The sequence below is a fragment of the Eutrema salsugineum genome, unplaced genomic scaffold (genome assembly GCF_000478725.1).
Source record: "Eutrema salsugineum unplaced genomic scaffold, Eutsalg1_0 scaffold_14, whole genome shotgun sequence".
NCBI lineage: Eukaryota > Viridiplantae > Streptophyta > Magnoliopsida > Brassicales > Brassicaceae > Eutrema > Eutrema salsugineum.
This window is the reverse complement of record NW_006256877.1, coordinates 7,844,038-7,862,711: the sequence shown is the minus strand read 5'-3', so window position 1 is coordinate 7,862,711 and position 18,674 is coordinate 7,844,038. Positions and strand designations below refer to the sequence as shown.

At 42.4% G+C, this 18,674-nt stretch overlaps 1 non-coding gene across 1 annotated transcript; it reads right to left on the bottom strand.

Annotated features, from left to right (window-relative positions):
* Positions 1-310: 310 nt before the first annotated feature.
* LOC112088703 lies at positions 311-417 on the bottom strand. Its single transcript, XR_002900648.1, has one exon. It is a non-coding gene; the product is annotated as a small nucleolar RNA R71 (small nucleolar RNA).
* Positions 418-18,674: the final 18,257 nt, after the last annotated feature.

Genomic DNA, 18,674 nt, shown 5'->3' with positions numbered 1-18,674 from the left:
TCAAGCACCACCTGTGCAAAACAACAACTTTGAAGTGAAGGCATCATTACTGAATATGGTCCAAAACTCCGAGTTTCATGGATTAGCAATGGAAGATCCCTTGGAACACTTGGATCAATTTGATAAAGTTTGTGACTTGACAAAGATAAATGGAGTATCTGAAGACAGTTTCAAGCTCAGATTATTCCCCTTCAGTCTTGGTGACAAAGCTCACCAATGGGAGAAGAACCTCCCAAGCGGCTCCATTCAGACCTGGGAGCAATGCAAGCAGGCATTTCTATCTAAGTTCCTCTCAACTTCAAGAACAGCAAAGCTCAGAAACCAAATCTCTAGCTTCACTCAACATAGTAATGAGAGTTTTGGTGAAGCATATGAGAGATTCAGGAGCTACACCAACCAGTGCCCACACCATGGGTTTAGTGAGGCATCTCTTCTCAGCACACTTTATAGAGGGGCTCTTCCCAAGAATAGGAACCAGCTGGACACTGCCTCCAATGGAAACTTTCTGGGAAAGGAGATTCATGCTGCTTTAGAGCTGGTTGAGAACTTAGCAATGAGCAATGATACATATGGAGAAGACTTTGATAGAGCCAATACGAGTGAGAGATCAAGCAGGGATCAAAGATATGAGAAGGATTTTTAAACACTTGAAAGCAAGCTGGACAAGGTGTTATTGGCCACTCAAAAGCCAATGCACTTTGGAGGAGAGTATGATAAACCTTCTCAATGCTTTGAGAACATCAGTGAAGAGGGTCTTACTCAGGAAGAGCTAAACTATATTGGGAATCAGAGGTTCCAAAGGTATCAGTATGCCAATGCCAATCAGAACCTTTCCTACAGGAATCCCAATGTAGCAAACCGACAAGACCAAGTCTACCCTACCTCTGAAGCTCCACAGAATTTTGTTCCCAAAAACAACTTTCAAGGGTCTTTTCAACCAAAGAATCAGTTTGCTCAGAATCAGGGTTACAATCAGCAACAGCAACCATTTCAGGGTTCTGGATTCAGTTCACAGCAGCAGCGAAAGGCACCACCAGGGTTTGGACCACCACAGTTCCAACAGTAGGCGCCGCTTCAGCATCAGATCCAGTCAGCACCAGTTCACCAGCAGCCACAGATGGGTTCAGATATGGTTGGGATTCTACAACAGCTGCTTCAGGGTCAACAAGTGTTTGCAAGTCAGTATGCATCTATGCAGCAGGACATCAAGGAATTAAAGCAGAATCAGGCATCTAGCTCAAGGAACCAAGGCCAACTACCTGGTAAGCCTGAACCAAACCCCAAGGAATATGCTAAAGACATTACACTGAGAAGTGGCAAAGAGCTACCTGGTATTGAGCACAACAATGTGATCATTGAGGACAATGATCAAACTGAGGGCGAGGCAGCCTTAAAAGATGATCAAGTTGCTGAAATATCAAGGAAAGAAAAGGGTAAAGAGGTGGAAAAGGAACCTGAACCAGAAAAGATATATGTGCCACCACCTCCATACCAACCCAAGCTCCCATTTCCAGGGAGATTCAAGAAGCAGCTTGTAGACCAGGCAAGAGCTGTATTTGAGAAGGCTCTCAATGAGACACCAATCACAATGCCTCTCATTGATGCATTTCTAATGATTCCAAAGATGGGTAAGTTCTTAAAAGATGCTATTCTGAACAAGACTAAAGAGCTTCAAGGTATGGTGGTATTGAGTCATGAATGCAGTGCCATCATTCAGAGAAAGTCCATTCCAAGAAAGTGACTGATCCAGGGAGTTTTACACTCCCTTGTGCCATAGGGCCTCTGCTATTTTCTGGATGCCTTTGTGATCTGGGAGCATCTGTCCGCTTGATGCCATTCTCCATAGCGAAGAAGCTTGGCTTTAGAGTGTTCAAACCTGCTAGGATCTCTCTTGTCCTTGCAGACAGATCAGTTAGGTTACCTGTTGGGATGTTGGAAGATCTGCTTGTCAAGATAGGTGGTTTTGAGGTTCCAACTGATTTTGTTGTGCTAGAGATGGATGAGGAACCAGTTGATCCTCTCAGTTTGGGCAGGCCATTCTTGGCCACAGCAGGAGCAATTATTGATGTGAGAGGTGGCATCATAGAGCTTCAATATGGGTCTGAGAGGCTTAAGTTTGATGTCAATGAGATGATGAAGAAACCCACCATAGAAGGACAATGCTTCTATGTAGAGACAATGGATCAGCTGGCTGATGACTTGCTTGAGGAACTGAATACTGATGATCCTCTTCAAGCTGCTTTAACCCAAGAACAAGGAGACCATGGGTTCTTAGCAGAGGAGAGTGAATGATACAAGCTGTACTTGGACAATGCAAGAGAACTTGGTCCTGAGACAAGGTTTTTGGAACTGGAACAAGGTGGCCCTGAGGTCTTGGATATCAGAAGCTCAAGCACAAGCCAAGGAGCAGTCCAAGCAGTCCAAGCAGTCATGGCCGTGGGTTCTAAGTTGAAGGAACATGCTGGGCCGTGTGAGCAAGACGGCTTCAGTGCTGATTGGGATGAGTCTAAGGCACCTAAGCTGGAACTAAAACCTCTTCCCAAGGGGCTCATGTATGCTTTCTTAGGTCTCAATGAGTCTTATCCTGTCATTATCAATGATATGCTGTTAGAGGACCAAGAGCATAGGTTGTTAGAATAGTTGAGGAAACATAGGGGAGCCATTGGCTACTCTCTCGATGACATTAAGGGTATCTCACCCTCCCTATGCACTCATAGGATTCATTTAGAAGAAGAGTCAATGTCATCCATAGAGCACCAAAGGCGCCTCAATCCCAACTTAAAAGAGGTAGTGAAGAAAGAGATTCTCAAACTCCTAGAGGCTGGGATAATTTATCCAATCTCAGACTCTAGATGGGTTTCAACAGTCAATGTGGTGCCCAAAAAGGGGGGAATGACAGTAATAAGAAATGAGAAGGATGATCTGATTGCTACTAGGACTATAACTGGACACAGAATGTGTATAGATTATAGGAAGCTCAATGCAGCCTCTAGGAACGATCATTTTCCTTTGCCTTTTATTGATCAAATGCTAGAGAGGCTTGCAAACCATCCCTTCTTTTGTTTTCTAGATGGTTACTCTGGATTCTTTCAAATCCCCATAGATCCAAGAGACCAAGAGAAGACAACATTTACTTGCCCTTATGGTACATTTGCATACAGCTGCATGCCTTTTGGTCTTTGTAACGCCCCTGCCACATTCCGGTGTTGCATGATGCATATATTCTCTAACATCATTGAAGAGAAGGTGGAGGTGTTCATGGACGATTTTTCTGTTTATGGCTCCTCCTTCTCCGATTGTCTTTCTAACCTGTCACAGGTGATGGTGTGTGTGACTTGATGTGTGTCGAGGGTTGTCAAGTTTTACCCTAATTGAAATCAATAGCCGCAAGTGCACAGCTGATCAATTGTAGTACTTAGGGATCGAATCCACAGGGAAGGAGGATCTTTTCCTGCAAAAAGCCTTTGAAATAAGTATTAAGTAAGGAAGTCTAGAACCAAAGGTTTTGTGGGGGTTTGGTAGTGTGTTTAAAATCTATAAACGAAATCTTAAAAGATAATACGGGAATTAAATGACGTAATAACTAAACTTAATGAAAATGACTAAAAATGCAAAAAACGGATATTCTAATTGCTTAAATGAAAATGAACTAAAAACGAAAGACAATATTGAACTAGAGCTTGAAGAAAATCGGTGTAAATCAATGGAGAAGAAAGCGTTGAGGTTCAGGGAAGTTTTCTCAGGGGTATGAACGATTCAAAACATTGCTAGAGAGGAAATTTTGTAAGATCTTAGCTTAAACTTTTCGAACTGGAGTCACGGACGTATGAATACGCCACTGTCTTGACCATAGACAACTATCTCTCTCAACCCTGACCAGTAGGTTTCCACTCTGGCCCTGCAAGAGAAGAGATGCATTATGTTTAAGACTCGTCCTAATTCACAAATCGCCCATAGGTAGGTTTCCACTCCTATGTTTGTTTTGCTCTCTCAAACTAGATCTGATACCTGATGAACACTTTCGTGTCACCGAGCATCTGGATCAGATTGTAGTTCATGACGCTACTCTCATGTAGTAAAAACGAATTCAGAAGAAAAAGTTCTAAGATTCGGCTCAAAAGCTCATGGAATCCTCATCGAACATATAAATCTCCATCGAAAATCCCTTAATCCCAACAATAAATCTACTCAGACATAATGAACGAAATCAAAGACATAGTATTAAGAAGTAGAATAGAAACCGAAATTGAAAAATAAAGAACAAGGGTTCAAGAGAACAAATCTCTCTCTCCCTAAAACCTAAAGCTAAAACAAGTGCAGCCCCTGACCGCGGCACTTGGTCGTTGAGATCCAAACCCGACCCAAACCACCCCTTTCACCTCATTTCACCTCACCAATCACCCTCCACCTCATTCATCACCTTCCACCACCTTCATCACCACCTAATCACCTTCCCAAACCCCTTCGAATGAATCCGGTTCATCTCCACCAGCATCCCGGATCCAGGTAAGTTCTCTTTGTCCTTACCAATTCGATTATCTCGACTTGTTTCACACTGAGGAGAGTGTGATTTAAGTCTGGGGGAGGATTTCATCCCTTTCTAACCACTTTTCTTTCATGAGTCTTGCATTATCTACACTTTTTGCATTTTCCTTAAAGTTTTTCAAAATCGGTTTTCAAAACAAACTACGTTTTAAAGGGAATGGTGAACATGAATCAATGATAGTTGACTGTGTGCTTTTTGACTGTTCCTAGTGACTTGCTCATTCATGATTTAGGATTAGTCTAGGCGGTAGCTAAGCATATTTGAAATGAAGTACCCCAGAGGAATTTGAATGATTTTTATTTAGATGAAGGGATACACTAGCTCTGTTTTATTTGGACTTCATTTGGACTTAATTTTTGCATTGAAGCATTAGACCAGGGAAACGAATCATACATTCAGGACTCCTTTATCCTTTTACCACTCTTTGTTGATCCTGAATGGCTAGTTCATCTTTAGCTAGTTCCCCACCTTAACCAATCCTCTTTCAAACCACATGCACTCTTGTTTTCTATTGTCTTATATGCAGATAAGTGCAAAGACGTTGGAGAGAAAGAGGAACGACGCAGTTTTCAGTCACCAAGGACAGAGACCTGCGATTTGCCGGAAAAGTTCCCGGAAGGATTGAACACAAGAGGAAGCTCAGTTTGCCTTAAAAAAATCTCAAATTTTGGTACAATCTCGTCCTCTAGTCTCTCTCTCTTTAAAAGGCATTTCCTTTCCAAAAAAAAAAAAAAAAAAATCCGAAAATAAGAAACGAAAGGAAATAAAAGCCTTAGAGAGTCTAGAGAGGTCGAATTTTAAGTCCCAAGGCAACTGGAGTTCGATTTTATGGAGTTTTGGAGATTGTTTTCTGATTCCTGGAAAACATCTAAGTCTGGGGGAATAGCTGTTTACAACAAAGGAGGAAGAATTATGCAACAACATTTGGCAAGAAGAAGTGACTGAAAACTGTGGTCATCAACAGGTAACCCGAAACACTTTAACTCCACCACTTAAAAAGCCCTTTAATGCCAAACGCCGTCTACCCTGGATGTTGTCTTTAATGAGAACTCACAATTGAACTTAATGAATGTAGAGAGCTAGTTGACTGGAATCAAGATTTAGATTGTTTAAGTTTTGCATGACGGAAAAAATGGACTAGTATCTCTTGTGCATTGGTGATAATTTTCTAGACTAAGTTGTGGATTGATGCACTATCTTTGGTCCTAGTTTAGAGTTCATGTCTATGAGATCTGTGCATTCCCTATTTTTGTTTTCAATTAACCAGTTTAGGCTTTTGCTTTGTTTGAGGACAAACAAAGGTTTGAGTCTGGGGGAGTTGATAACACCGTATTTTGACCATTTTTATGGATCGTTTTGAAATGTTTTTTCTATGTTTTTAATTTCTTTTAAGTACTTTTATCACGTTTTTCTAGTATTTGTAGTTCCAAGACTCTTTTCAGGTAACTTAGGGAAAAGCTTAACAAAATGGATAGAAAACCAGATTTCAGCTCAGAGTCAAACTGTCAGAAGTTCACCCTTGATTGAAGGCCTTCTCACCGTCTGATCCAGCTCAAATTTGGTGACCTTAAAGATGGAAGTATCAGCTTTCCAGTGCACTTTACAGCTTGGCAATCCAACGGTTCAATCAAAAGATACGCGATGAGCAAGATGTCTCGTAAACCAGCCGGCAAGCAACTCCACCCGCGGCCAACAGGCCATTTTGCGCGGTCAGAAGCATCCCGACCGCGGCAAACCATCCATTCCCCGCGGTCACAGCCCTCCCGACCGCGGCAAGCCAACTCCGAGCCCAAAAAGCCCATTTCTGAAGCCAACATTTGGAGAAACCCTATGTGACGTCCAGGGAGGTCTTGAGCACTATAAATACATCTCTTAGGAACCCTAATCGAGGAGAATCGATCTTTCTTATTGTTTTAGAATACTTGTTTTGCTTTAGCTTTTAGGGAGAGAGAGATTTGTTCTCTTGAACCCTTGTTCTTTCTTTTTCAATTTCGGTTTCTATTCTACTTATTAATACTATGTTTTTGATTTCGTTCATTATGTCTGAGTAGTTTTATTGTTGGGATTAAGGGATTTTTGATGGGGATTTATATGTTCGATGAGGATTCCATGAGCTTTTGAGCCGAATCTTAGAACTTTTTCTTCTGAATTCGTTTTTACTGCATGAGGGTAGCGTCATGAACTACAATCTAATCCAGATGCTTGGTGACACGAAAGTGTTCATCAGGTATCAGATCTAGTTTGGGAGAGCAAAACAAACATAGGAGTGGAAACCTACCTATGGGCGATTTGTGAATTAGGACGAGTCTTAAACATAATGCATCTCTTCTCTTCCAGGGCCAGAGTGGAAACCTACTGGTCAGGGTTGAGAGAGATAGTTGTCTATGATCACGACAGTGGCGTATTCATACGTCCGTGACTCCAGTTCGAAAAGTTTAAGCTAAGATCTTACAAAATTTCCTCTCTAGCAATGTTTTGAATCGTTTGTACCCCTGAGAAAACTTCCCTGAACCCCAACGCTTTCTTGTCCATTGATTTAAACCAATTTTCTTTAAAGCTTTAGTTCAATATTGCCTTTCCTTTTTAGTTCATTTTCATTTAAGCATTAGAATATCCGTTTTTTATCATTTTTAGTCATTTTCGTTAAGTTTAGTTATTACGTCATTTAATTTCCGTATTCTCTTTTAATATTTCGTTTTTAGATTTTAAACACACTACCAAACCCCCACTAAACCGTTTTTGTTCTAGACTTCCTTACTTAAACTTATTTCAAAGGCTTTTTGCAGGAAAAGATCCTCCTTCCCTGTGGATTTGATCCCTAAGTACTACAATCGATCAGCTGTGCACTTGCGGCTATTGATTTCATTTAGGGTAAAACTTGACAATCCTCACGACAGCACACATCAAGTCATCGTAAGTTTGCCGCAGTCGCGCAACCCCAGATCGCGGCACTTGCTCGTTGACATCAAACCCGACCCCAAACCACCCACTTCACCCCATTCCACCTCACCAATCCCCACTACACCTCATTCATCACCCTCCACCACCTTCACCACCACCTATCACATTCCCAAACCCCTTCGAATGAATCCGGTTCACCTCCACCGGCATCCCAGATCTAGGTAAGTTCTCTTTGTCCTTACCAATTCGATTATCTATGCATTTTTCTCATCCTATCTCGACTTGTTTCACACTGAGGACAGTGTGATTTAAGTCTGGGGGAGGATTTCATCCCTTTCTAACCACTTTTCTTTCATTAGTCTTGCATTATCTACACTTTTTGCATTTTCCCTAAAGTTTTTCAAAATCGGTTTTCAAAACAAAATACGTTTTAAAGGGAATGGTGAACATGAATCAATGATAGTTGACTGTGTGCTTTTAGACTGTTCCTAGTGACTTGCTCATTCATGATTTAGGATTAGTCTAGGCGGTAGCTAAGCATATTTGAAATGAAGTACCCCAGAGGAATTTGAATGATTTTTATTTAGATGAAGGGATACACTAGCTCTGTTTTATTTGGACTTCATTTGGACTTAATTTTTTCATTGAAGCATTAGACCAGGGAAACGAATCATACATTCAGGACTCCTTTATCCTTTTACCACTCTTTGTTGATCCTGAATGGCTAGTTCATCTTTAGCTAGTTCCCCACCTTAACCAATCCTCTTTCAAACCACATGCACTCTTGTTTTCTATTGTCTTATATGCAGATAAGTGCAAAGACGTTGGAGAGAAAGAGGAACGACGCAGTTTTCAGTCACCAAGGACAGAGACCTGCGATTTGCCGGAAAAGTTCCCGGAAGGATTGAACACAAGAGGAAGCTCAGTTTGCCTTAGAAAAATCTCAAATTTTGGTACAATCTCGTCCTCTAGTCTCTCTCTCTTTAAAAGGCATTTCCTTTCCAAAAAAAAAAAAAAATCCGAAAATAAGAAACGAAAGGAAATAAAAGCCTTAGAGAGTCTAGAGAGGTCGAATTTTAAGTCCCAAGGCAACTGGAGTTCGATTTTATGGAGTTTTGGAGATTGTTTTCTAATTCCTGGAAAAAATCTAAGTCTGGGGGAATAGCTGTTTACAACAAAGGAGGAAGAATTATGCAACAACATTTGGCAAGAAGAAGTGACTGAAAACTGTGGTCATCAACAGGTAACCCGAAACACTTTAACTCCAACACTTAAAAAGCCCTTTAATGCCAAACGCCGTCTACCCTGGATGATGGCTTTAATGAGAACTCACTATTGAACTTAATGAATGTAGAGAGCTAGTTGACTGGAATCAAGATTTAGATTGTTTAAGTTTTGCATGACGGAAAAAGTGGACTAGTATCTCTTGTGCATTGGTGAGAATTTTCTAGGCTAAGTTGTGGATTGATGCACTATCTTTGGTCCTAGTTTAGAGTTCATGTCTATGAGATCTGTGCATTCCCTATTTTTGTTTTCAATTAACCAGTTTAGGCTTTTGCTTTGTTTGAGGACAAACAAAGGTTTAAGTCTGGGGGAGTTGATAACACCGTATTTTGACCATTTTTATGGATCGTTTTGAAATGTTTTTTCTATGTTTTTAATTGCTTTTAAATACTTTTATCACGTTTTTCTAGTATTTGTAGTTCCAAGACTCTTTTTCAGGTAACTTAGGGAAAAGCTTAACAAAATGGATAGAAAACCAGATTTCAGCTGAGAGTCAAACTGTCAGAAGTTCACCCTTGATTGAAGGCCTTCTCACCGTCTGATCCAGCTCAAATTGGAGACCTTAAAGATGGAAGTATCAGCTTTCCAGTGCACTTTACAGCTTGGCAATCCAACGGTTCAATCAAAAGATACGCGATGAGCAAGATGTCCCGTAAACCAGCTGGCAAGCAACTCCACCCGCGGCCAACAGGCCATTTCGCGCGGTCAGAAGCATCCCGACCGCGGCAAACCATCCATTCCCCGCGGTCACAGCCCTCCCGACCGCGGCAAGCCAACTCCGAGCCCAAAAAGCCCATTTCTGAAGCCAACATTTGGAGAAACCCTATGTGACTTTCAGGGAGGTCTTGAGCACTATAAATACATCTCTTAGGAACCCTAATCGAGGAGAATCGATCTTTCTTATTGTTTTAGAATACTTGTTTTGCTTTAGCTTTTAGGGAGAGAGAGATTTATTCTCTTGAACCCTTGTTCTTTCTTTTTCAATTTCGGTTTCTATTCTACTTATTAATACTATGTTTTTGATTTCCTTCATTATGTCTGAGTAGTTTTATTGTTGGGATTAAGGGATTTTCGATGGGGATTTATATGTTCGATGAGGATTCCATGAGCTTTTGAGCCGAATCTTAGAACTTTTTCTTCTGAATTCGTTTTTACTGCATGAGGGTAGCGTCATGAACTACAATCTAATCCAGATGCTTGGTGACACGAAAGTGTTCATCAGGTATCAGATCTAGTTTGGGAGAGCAAAACAAACATAGGAGTGGAAACCTACCTATGGGCGATTTGTGAATTAGGACGAGTCTTAAACATAATGCATCTCTTCTCTTCCAGGGCCAGAGTGGAAACCTACTGGTCAGGGTTGAGAGAGATAGTTGTCTATGATCACGACAGTGGCATATTCATACGTCCGTGACTCCAGTTCGAAAAGTTTAAGCTAAGATCTTACAAAATTTCCTCTCTAGCAATGTTTTGAATCGTTTGTACCCCTGAGAAAACTTCCCTGAACCCCAACGCTTTCTTCTCCATTGATTTAAACCAATTTTCTTTAAAGCTTTAGTTCAATATTGCCTTTCCTTTTTAGTTCATTTTCATTTAAGCATTAGAATATCCGTTTTTTTATCATTTTTAGTCATTTTCGTTAAGTTTAGTTATTACGTCAAAGGGTTATGGGCGGTTATGGCCAAAGGGTTGCAAAGCCTATGCACCCAATCAACGCACCCGTTAGGCCAACAACATGCACCAGTTCACCCAAGGCGGTTACAACAGGGAAAATCTATAAATAGATCCATTTCTCCACATTTTTGAACATGCGGGAACTAAGGGAAAAACTCTGCCCAAATTTCGAGTGACCGAGATAACGAAGGCAGGGACCGCGAGACCGGCGGAAAGGGGAACCGCGCGGAGTGACTGGTGCGGGTCCCGGCAGGAAAGAAGGACGAGAGAGTGCGGCGCGACGAGGGAAAAACGACCGTGAATCTCTAAGGTGCGTTCATAGATAGGAGCGTACGGTTAAGTTGTTATTTCATCGCACGATCCGGATGATCGGCCTAAGTATGGGCTAGGCCGAACGGATGGTTAGTGGCGGTGGAAGTAATAACGGATTCGACCGAGGACATGTGAGGAGATCGGCCGAAGTATGGGCTAGGCCGATCCGACCATGTATCCCGGTCGATATCTCAAAAGATCGCCGGCCATGGAGTTAAGACTGGGCCGGCGATGGTGCGCGTAGAATCGTATAGATTATTGACCGGATCCGGTTGGCGCGGCAACCGAGCGACTTGGGAAACGGAACGGATCTTTCCAAGACTCGGCCAGCCTATGGCCGACCCACAATCCGGATCGGAAATATTTACAGATCGAGGGAAGAGATTGCGGTCTGTGAGAAGATTCATCGGATTAAGATATACCCAAGAAAACGGTCATGAAAAGGGTGCAGAAGCCAGGACTGGATCTGCATGCATTGACGGGCCGGAGTAGAAGATTCTCTGTCGGTTGCTTAGTCATGTGGGGATGGTTGGATGAATGACTAAGTACCAAAGCGAGTTGTTTATATCTACGGATATGGTTCAAGGATAGAATGAGACTCGGCAAGGAACGGAGTCAGGGTAGACGCGTGCATGGATCAGTTTGAATCCATGACACAGATCCAAGGCACGTGAAATCAAGAACGTTACTACGGTAAGTACACTACTCTGGGAACAAATAGCTAGTGACATACATATTACTGGACGGTTAGGTCTAGGGAATAGAATGCATAGGATGTATGATTTGAACCGAGTATAAGATTATTCTATAAATCGACAAGAAGTCAAAGAGGGCTGTCTGAAGGTAGAAGATAATCGGACCGGCAAGTGATAGATCGGAATTAGAGAGTGGAAAAGAAAAGTTTAAGTAGAAAGAACATTCCGCTGTGCGATATTAGAAACGTTAAATGGCTAAGTAAAGTCATAGGGAATAGTTGAGGAAATCGCCTGAAGAAGTGATGAAATAAGAAAAAAGTAGAAAATGTTGAGGTTCATCCAGGAGATGGCCTGAACATGGAACGCATCGTCCGCGGCCTTAGAACGGCTGGGACGGGTGTTTCAAGTTAGTATCAGAGCATGCGTGGTCCTCGGGAAGGAAAGATGCTCGGTAAAGTGGATAAGTGATCCACAAACGACTAAAGTAATAGTCGGGAAATTAGTGAGGGCTAAAACTCGATTATAGCCAGACAAGGATACGTTTCGAAGGGTGAGATTGCTTAAAACGGGTACTTGGGAGCCTGGTGTGCTTGCCAAGGCTTGTTTAAGAATCAAGATACTTCTTGGAAATGTTTTGTCGTGGTGAATAATGAGTTAAGTCGAAAGTAGGATCGGGCTTAGGTGGTAGCTGCGGTCTGGGATATGGAATAATAAGTCCAAGCTAACTCTTTGAACACTTGAAAGACAAGTCGGTAAACCAAAAGCGCAGTTGTAGGTGAGCTAAATGGAAGTTGAGGCAAGATGGGGTTGTGCTTGGAAACCGGGAGAGTTTACCAAGGCACATCAACTTTGCCAAGATGGACTATCCAGAGGCAAGAACTACAAACCGCAATGGTTGGGAACGAAACAAGTTTTTTACCCACCACTGAATTCGAGGACGAATTCTATTTAAGTGGGGGAGAACATGTAATGTTCCTATACCATAAATACGAGATCGCATAATCTGTTTGGGCGAAACTAAATCCTAGTCAATAGAGACGAGAGGATAAGTAAACCTTGGAGACAGATTAATGATCGAGTCGGACTAAAACCTAGAATTTCGGAGATGGACTAAGGGAATAAAGGGATCAATTATGCTAAGTCTTAAGATTAGATGGGAATTGAGGTAAGACCGGCAAACGTGAATGGGAACATGTAAATGTTCGCCAAAGCGTTACCGTCAACCAAGAGATTGCTCACAAAAGTCGAAAGATCAAAGCATAATAAGGAATAAAGATATGATCAAGTCAGAGATTGACCAAGATCATGGAAAAGGTGATCAAATCGGTAATAGATTATGATCAGGCAATCTAGTCGGGGTTAGACTATGATTTGGGAGTCCAACTTGGCCAAGATAAGGCTAAGAATTTGTAAAATACGATCGAGTCCAAAATGGACCAAGGTCAGTATAGATCGAGTCCAAGAAAAGACCAGGATCAGATTAAGATCTAGCTGGGATTGTCTAAGATCGGGAATACAGATTGAGTCCAAAAAGGACCAAGATCGGGAGAAAAGGATCAAGTCCGGGGAAGGACTGAGATCAGGTGAAGATCTAGTCGAGAATGACTAGGATCAAAAAAAAAACATGATCAAGTCCAGCGTGGACAAAGATCGGGTGATCAAGTCGGATTTAGACTATGATCAGGCATCCAGCTTAGTCAGAGTTAGACTAAGGCATGGAGGAGTAAGATCTAATCTAGTAAGGATCGAGATCGGAAAGTTAGACCGAGCCAAACAAAGATAAAATCGAGGAAGGATATTAAGTCTTGATGGGCCAAGGTCAAGGGAAGCTAGATTCTACCACCGCCGAATTCGAGGACGAATTCCATTTAAGTGGGGGAGACTTGTAACGTCCGCGTCCCGCGAACTTACAATGGGCTGACTACATTTTACAGGAAAGAAGAGACTTGGAACAGAATAAAGATAGACGGAAGAAGCTCTATAAGCAGTGTGAAGCTAAAACGAGCTGGTCAGCTGAGCTAAGCTAGCTGGATCAGCTGCCGGGAAGCTCAACTCAGCTGGATTAAGAGTAAGACAGTTGGTCTAGCTGAGTGGCAAGTGAACTAGCTGGACTGGCGTGGTTATGGGAGTTAATGGCCAAAGGGTTGCAAAGCCTATGCACCCAATCAACGCACCCGTTCGGCCAAAAACATGCACCAGTTCACCCAAGGCGGTTACAACAGGGGAAATCTATAAATAGATCCCTTTCTCCACATTTTTGAAAACGCGGGAACTAAGGGACAAACTCTGCCCAAATTTCGAGTGACCGAGAGAACGAGGGCAGGGACCGAGAGACTGGCGGAAAGGGGAACCGCACGGAGTTACTGGTGCGGGTCGCGGCAGGAAAGAAGGATGAGAGAGCGCGGCGCGACGAGGGAGAAACGACAGTGAATCTCTAAGGTGCGTTCATAGATAGGAGCGTACGGTTAAGTTGTTATTTCATCGCACGATCCGAATGATCGGCCGAAGTATGGGCTAGGCCGAACGGATGGTTAGTGGTGGTGGATGTAATAACAGATTCGACCGAGAACATGTGAGGAGATCAGCCGAAGTATGGGCTAGGCCGATCCGACCATGTATCCCGGTCGATATCTCCAAAGATCGCCGGCGATGGAGTTAAGACTGGGCCGGCGATGGTGCACGTAGAATCATATAGATTATTGACCGGATCCGGTTGGCGCGACAGCCAAGGGACTTGGGAAACTGAACGGATCTTTCCAAGACTCGGCCAGCCTAAGGCCGACCCACGATCCGGATCGGAAACATTTGCAGATCGAGGGAAGAGATTGCAGTCTTTGAGAAGATTCATCGGATCGAGATATACCCGAGAAAACGGTCATGAAAAGGGTGCATAAGCCGGGACTGGATCTGCACGCATTGACGGGCCGGAGTAGAAGATTCTCTGTAGGTTGCTTAGTCATGCGGGGATGGTTGGCTGAATGACTAAGTACCGAAGGGAGTTGTTTATATCTACGGATATGGTTCAAGGATAGAATGAGACTCGGCAAGGAACGGAGTCAGGGTAGACGCGTGCATGGATCAGTTTGAATCCATGACACAGATCCAAGGCGCGTGGAATCAAGAACGTGACTACAGTAAGTACACTACTCTGGGAACAAATAGCTAGTGACATACATATTACTGGACGGTTAAGTCTAGGGAATAGAATGCATATGATGTATGATTTGAACCGAGTCTAAGATTATTCTATAAATCGACAAGAAGTCAAAGAGGGCTTGATATATCATGGTTTTTAACCATGGTATAGGTCTTATTTATAGAGTCTTTTTAGTATTTTTCGAGTCTTTTAGAGTCTTTACAGGTCTTAGGTACATTTGGAGCTTAACTGGAGATTTTGGAGCCTTTTGGAGCTTTATCAGGATCAAATTCGTGAAGGATGAATTATGTGCTTTAGTGTTGCTCGACACCATGGAGAGTGACGCTCAACACCGATCGAAGAAATAAGGAAAACACGATTTTGTCTCTTATTTGAGAAGGAGTTGGGCCCAGAAGTTTCCAAATATTCCCTAAGAAGCCCAAAACATGTTTTTTAGTATTTTATAGGGTTTTTAGCCACCTTATATCGATACGTTAGATTTTCTTAGAGAGAACTTTTGTTTTTGAGAGCTTTTGGGGAGACAAGTCTGAAACTCTGATCCGGAGAGAGAAGATTTCGAACCCCTGTTTATTTATCTATTTACTGTTTTCTGCAATCTATTCATTCATGTTTATTGCTTCAATCTTCATGTCTGAGTAGTTAGCTTATTAGGTTTAGGGTTCTCATAAAGGATTTCATTGGATGTTGATATATTCATAAATTGCATCATTTAATGTACATATTCTAGTCCAAATCATGTCTCATTTGCATGCATTTTAGGTGTTTAAGCATTGTTTTAGGACTTAGGAGATTGCATTAGGGCCAAGAGAGTTTTGCATGTTTTGGAGTGTTAAACAGGTGCTTTTGGAGTTTATTTGGAGTGGAGGATGTGATTCAGATGAAGAAATGGAGTTGAAATGATCAAAAATGGTGAAAAGGAGCAATTTTGGGTTTCTCGGCAAAATGATATACTGATGGCCGAAGATTCTCGGCCAAAATCCTTCCCGCGGGTAGCTTTCTCGGCCAAAAACACGTACCGCGGTCAAGTCTCTCGGCCAAAATCTCCGGGTGCAGACACGTTTCCGAAATCGCCCGTCCGGGGAACCTTCCGGCAGATTCAGCTGTCGGAGTCTTCATAAAAGTTGGCGATAACTGAGTCAAGAGTTCATAACAGTTGGAATCAAGGCATTTGGACCACGGAACTGAAAGATATGGTAATCGGAAGACGAACAGGTCTCGCACTCATTCCGGAGCAATCCGATACCCCTGAATGATCGCCTGTCCGGGGAGCCTCCCGGTCCGATTCAGACGGCGGGTGCTTCATAGAAGTTGGAGAGCATTGCATCACGGTCTCTTAGAAAGTAGAATTGTGGAATTCGGACGCGTGAGCAGAGAGATAAGCTTGTCGGAAGGAACCCCAGTCTCGCAGGTATTCCGGACCGAGCAGATCAGTTCTAAAGGATGCGAAGGACGGTGCACTTCCAGGCCGATTTAGTTTCCGGGTCCTTCATGAGAACCAGAGACATTTGAGTCTTCTTTCCAGAACGTCCAAGAGCTTTCAATTCGGATCTATGAGCAGAAAGACACGGTCTCCGGAATGGACACATGTCTAGACGCCTCTCTCTGGTCGTGTACATGCACTGCAAAGATGTGCCCTCCAGGAAGTCTTACACTTCCCAAGCACCGAAGCTTCCTTCACCAAAGTTGGAGATAAATGAGTCCTCTGTCTTCTGCAACCAAAATCATTCAATTCGGACAAGTCTCATAGGAGTTACACTCTCCGGAATGCGAAGTGGTCTAAGCTGCTCTGGATGCTGCGAGATGGTCTTGCGACTTGGTTAACCCGCAGGCCTGAAGATGAACGCCTGAATGCTGATGCTGCGAGTTGATATGTGCGGGTAAACTATCACTGGAAGAGGTCTGAAGCTCAAGAGCAAGAGAAATGCTAAGTCCACAATCGTGCGACTTAGGCATGCGAGTTAGCCGCGCCTGGAACTATGCCGCACGATCACTCGCAAATCACTCCGACTTGAGCCTGCGACCTAGGTGCAATAGAGACCAACCCGCACAGTTTGTACATTCCCCAGAAACCGCCTTAGCCCTGCGAGTTGGAGAGGAAGGAGACCAAGCCGCAGCAACACTCGCAAAACACTCCTACTTAGGCGTGCGGCTAAGACAAGGCGATTCAGGCTTCACAAGACAAGTCTTCATCTACTGCGACTTAGGTGTGCGACCTGGGACATACTGGACTGACCCGCAGGATTTCCACTTGACCCAACTGAGCCGGGTCAGTACCCAGTTTGTCCTGGGCTGACCCGGTCCATTAGCACTAGGTATATATAGTTTTTTTGGGAGAAAAACCCTGGATATCATCTTCTCTCTTAGTTTCTCTCTAGTTTTCTTTCCTTTTTAGTGTAAAAACGTTTTGGATTAAGAGAGATCTCAAGGATTTAATCAATCTAAGTCTGTTTCTCATCATCTCATCATCTCATTTCTGCTTCTAATCATGATTAACATCATCTCTTGCAAAAGATTAGATGTGTTCTTCATGATTAGTGAGTAGTCATCTTTTAAGCTTCTAGGTGTGTAGATTAGGGTGCTTAGATGTAGATTAATGATTGTTTAAGCTTAGATTCTCTTCTCCTTTCCTTAGTTAGCTGATCCTAATGCTAGATCCTTGCACATCACTTGGGTCTAGAATCTGGGTTTTTCATGCACCAAAAGTGTTTGATGAAATGCCTGAATGAAAGCTAACTAAGGGTTTATGCATTAATGTCATGGGAATGATTGTTAAATGCATGAATGGCATATTAGAACTGTTTCTTAATGCTCATTGATTCATATTTCACAAATGATGATTTTGTTTGAAAATGGATTAGTGTAGAGGTTAGTGCCTTCATGAGAGGATTAATCTAGATTAGAGTTCTAAGTTAATTGGAATTTGAGATCATGTGATGCTTGCTTTATCTTTCTGTATAAGATTCAGTCTTTCTTAGCTCTTATTTTGATGCACAAAGAGGCTGTCTGGTCATGTTAGACTTGGAACCTTATGCTTGTTAATTGCTTATTCACTAATGGGAATTAGTCTTGAATTGGTAATTAACAAAGGGATTTCTGTCATGAGAATGAATTAATCTGAATTGGAAGTCTAGACTAAAGATTTGCAAGTGTTGCATTGTTTGCTTAGCATCATGAATTCACATTTAAAGCACCCTGATCAATGATCACATCTAGAGGTTTAGCTTTCTTTTTATTTGAATTTGAGTGTTTGTTTAGTTTCTCTTGCTTGTTTAATTCTTAATTACTGTTTGTTCTTGCTTGTTCTGTTATATGCTTTTAGATAATCTTGGTTACCAACTCATCTGTTTAGTTAGACTTGGATTAAGAATTGATCCTCATAGTCTTAGTGTCTAGAATCTCTCCATTTGGATTGATACCTCAAGTGCTACAATGACATGAGTAGTTGAGGAATTGATCAAGGATTGAAAAATTTCTACTATCAATTTGGCGCCGTTGCCAATTGGAGAGTTCATTCTAGCATTAGGACTTTGGATCTTCTTGAGATCAAGTCATTTTCTTTTGTTTTACTGATTACCTTTCAAGTGCTGTCTTTGTTTTCAGGTGTATGAACACCAGCAGTCAAGCAAGGAGACAACGAGAAAGAGCTGAGCACATTGAGAGGTTGGGTATGGATCAAGGGCAACAGGCTCATGGTGGTAATGGAAACCACCAGAATCAAGAAGAGCCACTGCCTCCACGTCCAAGACAAGTTGTGGGAGCTGGTGATGAGGCCAATGCTCAGGGTCAAAGACATGGGATTCAAGCCCCAACACCTGAAAACGATTTTGAGATCAAATCTGGCCTGATCAACATGGTGCAATCAAACAGGTTCCATGGCTTGGCATTAGAAGACCCATTAGATCACATTGACAACTTTGATAGAGTTTGTGATCTAACTAAGATGAATGGAGTGAGTGAGGACAGTTGCAAGTTGAGGCTATTTCCTTTTTCTCTAGGAGACAAAGCTCATCAGTGGGAAAAGTCTCTACCTCAAGGATCAGTCACAACTTGGGAGCAATGCAAAAGAGCATTTCTAACCAAGTTCTTCTCTTCATCAAGAACAGCA